The sequence below is a fragment of the Belonocnema kinseyi genome, chromosome 1, assembly GCF_010883055.1.
Source record: "Belonocnema kinseyi isolate 2016_QV_RU_SX_M_011 chromosome 1, B_treatae_v1, whole genome shotgun sequence".
Classification (NCBI taxonomy): Eukaryota; Metazoa; Arthropoda; class Insecta; order Hymenoptera; family Cynipidae; genus Belonocnema; species Belonocnema kinseyi.
The window spans coordinates 101,044,195-101,053,634 of record NC_046657.1 but is presented as its reverse complement, the minus strand read 5'-3'; positions in this window follow the sequence as shown (position 1 = coordinate 101,053,634).

Below are 9,440 nucleotides of genomic sequence, written 5' to 3'. Positions count from 1 at the left end.
TCATATTTCCCGAGAGAGGAGATATGTTTAAAAGGTGATGATGATGCTGATTAATAGAATTTAGTCGCGGTTTCTTTGATATACTCTGTAATATAAGGTAATTGAAATTATCTGCGTAGGACAGAGTTCTTGGTATATATAGGTGTTTTTGTGACCCGTCTTAAGAATTTATTTTGTATAATCTGGATCTGATTGATGTTACTTTTTGACGCACCACCCCATATTGTACAGGAGTAGGTTATGATTGGTCGGATAAACATTTTGTAAACTAGGATTCCATATTCAGGTTTTAGACTCGAGTGTCTATTAATAATAGGGCTTAAACGCGAGATAACACCGAGAGCTTTCCCTTTAGTTTCGTGGATGTGCTGCTTCCAATTTAGATGTTTATGAAGTTTACCCCCTAGGTATTTTACGGAATTTTTCCATTCTATTGGTTCGTTAAACATTTTTGGTGGATCTATTTTGACAGGTTTTCTGACTGAGAAAAGAATTGATTCTGACTTTGCTATATTAATTTTATCCTCCAAAGCTTAGTCCATGCCTCAATGATTTCAAGAGCTTGGTTAAGTAATTTTAAGATTTTCGGGACTGACCAAGAGGAAATAAATAGTGCGGTGTCGTTTGCATATAATCCAATTGTAACTTCAGGGACCTCAGAGATGTCGTTCACGTAGATAATGAAGAATACCGGACCTAAAATACTGACTTGGAGTACACCCGCTCGAATGGGTATCTCTTTTGAAAGTGTCTGGCTTATTATGACTGAGAATTTTCTGTTAGAAAGATAAGAGTTTATAAAGAGGATAAGTCATCTTGGGAAATTGTAATTTATTAATTTTCTGAGCAATCCTACATGCCAGACACTATCAAAAGCTTTTTCTACATCGAGGAAAATAGCTCCAGTTTGCTTTCTTCGATTGAAATTTAAACTAATAGTTTCGGTGAGTTTAAGCATCATGTTCTGGGTAGAGTGTGACCTTTTCTAAAACCGTATTGTTGTGATTTAAGGATGCTGTTTTCCTCGAGGTGGTAGTTTATGCGAGTGAGTATTATTTTTTCAAAGATTTTGCTCATAGTATTTAGTAGAGTAATTGGTCTGTAGCTGGTTGGATGATATGGATCCGTACCTTTTTTTCTGAAAAACTAGAATATGAGCCATTTTCCAAGTTTCAGGAAAAGAACTTTGTCGAATGCAGGCATTGAAGATAAGTGCAAGGTGAATCAGGCACGAGATAGGGAGCTTTTTGAGGACTAAATTTGAAATTGAATCAGGGCCGGGCGCTTTCCTATGTTTAGTATTTTTAATGTGTTTTTTTAATTCCTTATAGGTTATTTTCTTAAAATTGTCCGTGCTCGGGATTTTGAGGAGCGAAGTTACTTTCGTAATTTGCAACTAAGAGATTTGCTTTGTCGGTTGGAGAAAGTGCAAATGTTTGATCCGGCTTTTTAAGAGGGGTCGACGTAAAACGACGACGAATATTGGTACGCGGCTTCGTTAGGACTTTGGTCATACGATATATAGAGTTATCTTTAATTTGAAGTTTACCGACTTCTGTATTCCAATTTTTACATCTGTGCTCCTGAACTTTAATTGCTATTGTTTTACGCAGGTGATTAATTGTGTTTTTGAGAATGCAGCTTTTATTTTTTCGATGCGTTTGGCAGAATTTATTACGGATAGCGATAAGGTCTTCAATCTCGGGGCTGAGAGGTGGATCGTATTTATTTACGGTATACAGAGGAACCGAAGCGTGAATTGCAGTTTTTATGCTTGAAGTTAAATTAGTTATGGTTTCGTCAATGTGTGTGGAGTTTGTTAGCGCGGGTTAAAAGTTAATTTCAGTTTCTAGAGTGGAATTGAATGTTTGCTATTTTGCTTTTGCGAAGTTATAGCGAGGTATGACTGGGGCCTTTTCACAGTTAGTGTAAAGGCTCAAGAGAACTGGTCGATGATCTGAGTCTAATTCATCAATGGTAAGAGTTTCATGGTTGTAGAAATTATTTTTGATAATTGCAAGGTCAATAAGATCAGGTTTATGTTTAGTGTTGTGAGGGAAAAATGTATACGAGTCTGGTGCAGAGACAGCCAGGTGTTTGTCGTTTATGAATTTAAATAATTGTTTTCCAATTTTGTTTGTTGTTCTGCTATTCCAAGCCAAGTGATTAGCATTCAGGCCCTCTGCAGCGATTACCGAGGGGGTGAGTTTTAAATATTTTTCTGTAGTCATTTTTTGTAAATTCACGAGATGGAGTCTGGTAGAGCGAGACGATGGCATATGTTTTCCCGTGAATTTTTATTTGTATTGCCGTGGCTTCTAGGATTTTGAGTTCAGGAATTATTAGTTCATGGTGGTCGATGTTTTCTTGGATTAGGATCGCGGTACCTCTATTAGTGTTATTCCGGTATAATTTGTAGCCACGGACCAGATTGATGTTTAAGGATTCGCGAAGTAAAGTTTCGCTGAGCAAGCAAATTGTGATTTTATTTGTATGAAGGTAAGTAGCTAGTTCGTGTCTTTTTTTAAGGATACCCTGAGCATTCCAAAAATTGATTTTTAGGGTGTTGTTATTAAAGATGGCCATTTTCGATAGCGAGTGAGAGTATATTACTTATAATCTCGGCAGTTGCATTTACAGCTTCGGTAAAGTTAATCCCCCCTCCCCCATAATATCAGTGGTTAAGGTTGTAGCTCTTTTTAGAAGATTAACAAGGTTTACTTTGATACCCTGAGAGTGAGCGTTTTTATTTGGGACAATGGTTGGCGTAATTTTATTTTGTTGGCCTGGAACTTTCTTGGCGATAGGTGCGTTACCGCGAGTGCTAGTAATTTTCGGAGTTTTGGGTGGTTGAATAGTTTGAGGTTTGATCGTATGTGCTTGGGAAGTTGAGGCGACTACAGAGCTGTAAAGTGTTAATTTTTTCTGCGGCTGGGTACTGACTTGAGTGGTGTATTCACGTGTATAGTTATCTTTTTGGGCGGTCTGGATAGGTGGTTTAATATGTACCATTTCCTTACGCGTTTTATGAGTTTTTGATTTATTTATTATAGGTTTCCTGGAAGCTTTCTTAAATGCAGAACAGCCTCTGTAATTAGCAGGATGGTTTCCAGCATAATTCGCACAAGTGGCCGGCGATTCAGGATCCTTTTTGCATGTGGAGCTGTGATGCGTACCACCGCACTTCACACAGGGTGGAGTAGCGTGGCACACGTCAGAGACGTGATGGAAACTTTGGCACTTAAATCACTGGGAGGTATCCTTGGGTTTTACGTAAGGCTCGACCTTTATTTTTATAAAAGCAAGAGACTTCAGATTGAGAAGCTCTTTTGCTTGCGGGGTATTTGGCAATGTTACCAGCAGCATTGGTAATGCTTTTTTAGTTTGCCGGCTCCTCATTCGAGCAACCGACGTGATTTTAAACCCTTCCTCTTTTAGTTCGGAGAGAACGGAGTCTTCCGGGAACGCGTTGGAGATATTTCTAATCACTAGTTTAATGGGTGGAGACTCAATGTTTTTATATAGGTAATATTAAAATCCTTGCTGCTCTAGGCTGGTGATAATTTTTCTATATTCTGCGAGATAGGAAACTCGAATGGAATATATATCTGACCCGAGATTGTACACTATTGGCTTAAATTTGGTACAATCTTTTAATAGTTTGTGTAGAACTGTGTAAGGATAGTTAGCCTCATCTTCAATGCCGTTTATTGGGGGTATTTTTCCCGGCGCTTTTCAATTGTTGGGATTAGTGTTTTCACAGTTAGGGGTTTTTTTTAAATCTGACGGATCCTTACTAATGATTGACGTTTTCGACGTCCTGCTGCTACCTATTATTGAGGTGGCTGACGATCGGCCACGGCTGGCGCTGTCCGAAGCATTATCGGATGATTTCGCGAGCTTTCGATTTTTGCTTTTAGACGAGAAAATGGGGAAGTTATCTTCTGTATCCATCTTGGTTAAAGCCACGTCGGTGGCACTGCTACTTCCTGCTAGGCAGGAAGCTAGTTTTGAGCTCTGTGACATTGGAGTCACAGAGCGCAAAAAATTTTTGATCAATCGACTTAATGCGTCTGATAGACCAGAATCTATCAATCTATCATGAGCACAAGTCGATCTATCAAATCCTCACCTACCCCATTCTAATAGATGTTGAAGAACTTACACAGGTTTGTGCATGCATGCGCTTCTATTCAATCAATCCCTCTGTCAGCGCAGCAGGCAAGTTTTCAATCGATCACAATCTTCAATCGATCCTATATATATATATAATTCCCCACTCCGACGCCCCGTACGGCATCTACGTTTATAATATCTTTGGGCAGGCTGATAATTATATTGCAAAAATGAGGTTATGTACTTTTCAATAGGAGAGTTTACCGCTCGCTAGAAGGCGCCACTGAACTTACATACATGGCCGCGTAATTCGAACTAAAAGTAAGCAAATTTAAGTTCTTAAAAGAATATGATGAAAAATAAGTGAAACAAAATATAAAACATGAACTGTAGCTTAATAAAGAGATGAACTGCAAAGTTGGAAAGTATTATTAAAGATGAAATGAAAGATTTGGTAGGAAGGCACGTTTTGAACAACAGTAGGTAAGGCAGATTGTTTACTGTTGTTCAAAACTTACTTCTCTAACAAACCTTTCTTTTCCCTGTTCAATAATACTTTCCGACTTTACCGTTCAACTTTTCACTAAGCTGCCATTTACGTTTCACATTTTTTCACTCTTTTTTTTATAATTTTCTTTTAAAAACTTCACTTTGCTTACTTTCAATTCGAATTACGCGGCCATGTATGTAAGTTTAGTGGCACCTCTCAACAAGTGGTAAACTCTCTCATACTGATAAAACTGATTTTGCATGTAGGCCATCTTGAAAACGTAACTTATATGAGTTTTCTACTGTTCTCGACATATATTACGCCAAAAAAGTATTATACGTAGAAAATACTTGAGTACGCGTAACTGAACAACCCTGCTGCAGGACTAGATAGTAACACGTACTTCTGGTGGAAGAAGTTTAATTCTACACACGAACATCTGGCCCACAAATTTACCTCATATTTAAAGTCGGAAAGGCCCGTACCGCAGTGGCTGGTGCTAGGACGCTCTATATTTCTACCGAAAAAAGGCAACTTGTCCAAACCAGAGAATTAGTGGCCAATAACTTGTTCAAACACACGCTATAAGATCTTTATAGCTATCATAAGCAACAGGCTTGTTCAAAGAATTGAGCCTGTATGGAGAGAGATATACGAACAACGTGACTCGACAAAAGGTGTAGCAGGCTGCCGAGAGATTTTGCTAATTGACAGGTGCGTCTGCAAAGGCACAGCAGCCTCTCATTTATCTTATCATACTTCTGCCTCTATCTTTCGCAATACGCAATTCTTCTGGATTCCTCTGCGGCACTGGAGAGACCTACACATATGTGGACGTGCCTCAAAGCTAAATTCAGGACGTAACGGCTAGCTTGCCGTCCACGTTCTACTCTACTCGTTTGGGGTGGTTCAATGGACGAAGAAAGAGCTTACGGCCCTTGATATCGCTACACGTAAGATTACGCATTTTCATAAGATCTTATATATTAATTCGTTTGTTCCGCGATTATGTACCTGAATCTCCAAGTTCTTCATAACCGAATTGTTCTAAGTACAGCTTATATCGTTGCAAATGGCACAGATCCTCTCCTAAAAATGATCAGGAATCATGAGATGATTGGCAAAGGAGCGTTCTTTTACATAGCCGCGAAGCAGGTGGCCGAGGCCCTTGGCCTGAATTTTGAAATCAGAAGTGAAAAAAGTGCATTACTTTATCTAGATGCTTCACTTCTAAAAGCCGAAGTGAAGAAAGCAGCCGTTGAAAAATTCTTTCAAGTGCTACTTGAAAAGAAAATGCACGGAAACTCATCACAGAAATGTAGAAGATCAGTCTTCGCAAAAGAGCACACTTTTACTTTTCTCAAATCATCAAGGCTTAATACCGTGACTGCATTTTATGTCAAGAAGTTCCCAGTGAAAGGTCCAGAGCGTGTCATGAACACGCTGAGTACCTAGAATACATACTATCTGGTTGTCCCAACTACGCGGGAACGTCGTATCTCTACAGACATAATACGGCCCTAAGAGTGCTCTATTATCATCTTTCTAGCTCTTCCGGCTTTGACCGCGACCCTGCCCTGCTGAACGCTCTGATGGAGATAGAGTCAATTTTCCAAAACGAGAAGACCACATTTTTTGGAACTACGATTTCCGGATAACAGTCTCCCTTGCACACCCGAGGCCTGACATCGTTCGCCAAGACTTCGAGAAGCGAGCTATATTTGTGATCGAATTCTTGGCTCCGGCCAACTACAACATCACTGCCAAGGAGAAGGAACAGGAGCAGATGTATCAAGACCTCAAAATGAGGCTGCAACAGCTGTACCTAAAATATTCAGTTAATGTAATTGTACTTGTGATCGGTTCTCTTAGTGGTGCGAAACTATCAGTGGTTCGTTACCTTAAAGCCATACCCGTGTGCCAAAAATATGCTAATGCATTGGCGACATTGATGCAGAAAACTGTCATTCTTGGATCGCTTCTCGGGTCTCCGTGGCAGCAGAACGGAGATATTTTCATGTGATAAAGCAAATTATAAGGTTTAGGAATTTTATCATCCTCATAAACTTTGGCGCGTGTAATGACGTCATTGGGTACTGAATGACGAAACACTACTTTCAATTGTTTTTCCTTTCATTGCACCTTCCCATTGAAAATAGTAATTTTTCTGAACTTTCTTGCAACTTATGTTATTTTAACTGCTAATTATTGCAACTCGGGCTTTTCATTTAATTTGTGAATATCACTTTTTTCAACTTCAAGCTGCTATCAAAAATATTAATCTTTCTAACTATAAATGGCAATTATTAGGTTTGTAGTATATTTATAAATGAAATGGAAAATGTATTTCTTCGTATAGCTGCAGCAATAATACTATTTTCTCTGCTATATCCTAGATTGCCATCAAACTTTTGTAAGTATCAATATCATAATGCCAAATTTTACGGACAAGAGTTTCTCCGTGTACATTCTCATCACATATCTCGTGCTTCGCACTCGATTTTGTCGAAAATGTGAACTTTTTTACATTATTTTCAACACTATTATATAAAATTTACATTACATTTATTTTTGTACCTCGACCTTGAATTGCTTATTCAGATATTGCCAACTAAAGTAAAAACTTTACTTATCATGGCGACCTGAATATTTATTTTTCATTTTGCATTGTATTTTATGCTCAGCTATCCTAAGAAATTTATCAGTTCAATAAATTTATATTATTACAATTTATAATATCCATTGGTATCGAAAAATACGCATTTTCATCGCGTTTTTGTAATTTAGAAAAGTCAACTTTTAAAAACAAATAAATGTAGTCTCTTGTCTTTTGACTGTATCTTTTGTAGTTTCGTGGGAAAGATGAATTATTACGTTTTTCAATTTGATTTGTAATGGCCAGAACTATAAATATTGTCGGTAGAAAGCTGGCTAACGAACTTGACCTGTATTTTCAGACCACAAATAAGTATGCAGAAAAAAATTAGTATTAGAAAATTACTTTGAAAGTTAGCTTGTCGTCAGACAACAGACATGCCGACAGACATCTTCATAAAAACTATTTTTTCTGACTCGGAGGGTCTTAAAACGTCGAGAATTGAGGAAAACTGGATAGGACCAAAATCACATGAATCTAAAAGACATTCCATCCAAAAGATGAGAATGTAATAAACATGACTATAAGAGCCCAAAATACATTTTTATTTATTTTTTGTTTAAAACAATTAATTATTGTTTGCGGAAAATCGAAGTAGAATTTATACAATAAGTTACTTTTCAGCGAGAAGAACCCAATATTATAGAATAGCAGAAGAAGATTAGAACGAAAAACAAAAATTGATAAACGTTTCAAAGATTGTTAAATTAAAAAAGAAAAATAATTATAAATCAAGATTTAGTATAAGAGTAAAAATTTAAAAAATTTAAGCATTAAATAGTAAAGCAAAAAATAATCATAAGTAGGAAATAGAATAAAAAATAGAGGGAAGGCTTGATACTCTAGTAGATATTTTGTTTTTATTTTTTTATTATAAGTAGGACTTTAATTTATTACAGAAAAAGAAGAAGAGACAGAAAATCAAAATGTGGAAATGTAGGCACTGCAGGAAGGTGGTACCAACAGAATTGTACATCTTCCACGATACATATTGTAGCAAGAAATGGTACCAAACCAAGAATTATCACACCGTTCCGGTTCGACCAAAACTAAATATGTGATAGGTGGTTCGGTCGAGACCAACACACAATTCTTGATTTAAAATTTAAGAAGGAAAAGCATTTACCACAACGGACGAAGAAGGTATAACATAGTTTTAAAAACCCCATCTCCCCACAGCCCTGCGGGCCAGAGCAAGGAGTGGGAAGACGCCCCACAATCATTCCCAAAACTCGACACACGCCCATCTCAGTCTCATATCCCACTCCAAACGGTTCGGCAAATATCTTTAACAGTGTCGAGCCTCCCCAACGTTTTTTTTGTGCTTCAGCAGTTTGTCTACCCTGGACATCATCTTGCCACTCTCCACCTGCTCAAGAATCCCCGCCAGGGAGGCCTAAAGGGCGTGATTGAAGGTAACTGCAAAAAGGTGAAAGCCCTCTGTACACGAAAAACTCATTCTGCCAAGGCTTAAGGGCATGCTCTTCGTGACCACGTGACCAAACTAGTCCCCGGATATGAGCATTTTTTTTTGGTTTTCACTGTGTCCACACGGATTGAGATATCGTGTTTAAAATTTGACAGATTAAATAAAAAGCACTAAAGAACGTTTTTATACATCAATGTGTTTATAGTTTTAAAGAAAGTTTCTTTATAAATCGATGAAAAATGATATTACCATTCGAGTTATAGCACTATGCAGATAATTTTTGGTTTGATGCATTTCGAATTTTTTGGTTCGCGTATATTGAGCACTGACACCAGTTTTGGACTAAATCATCTAAACCTTTAAAAAAATTAATGTAAGCAATAAAATTTGCACATTTGTTGCAAATCAACAAATAAGTATCTGCATACACGTAACCTATAATTTTTTTTGGAGAATTTTTAGCGATTTCTAGCGGAGAGAAAAAGAAACTTTGACCGTCGATAAAGTCGAGATCATGTGACTAAGTTCATTCATAAAAATTTTGTATGGAGAATGAAATGATTTCCATTATTTTCGGTCCTCACTATGTCCAAGCGGATTGAGATATCGTGTTCAGGATTTAGGAAGTTATACCGAAAGTTATACCGAAATGTTCATAATTACGAAGAAATTTTTCGAGTAAAATACTACAGGAATTAGGAAATAAACTTTTAACGTCGATAAAGTAGATGCCTCGATTAAAAAAAATC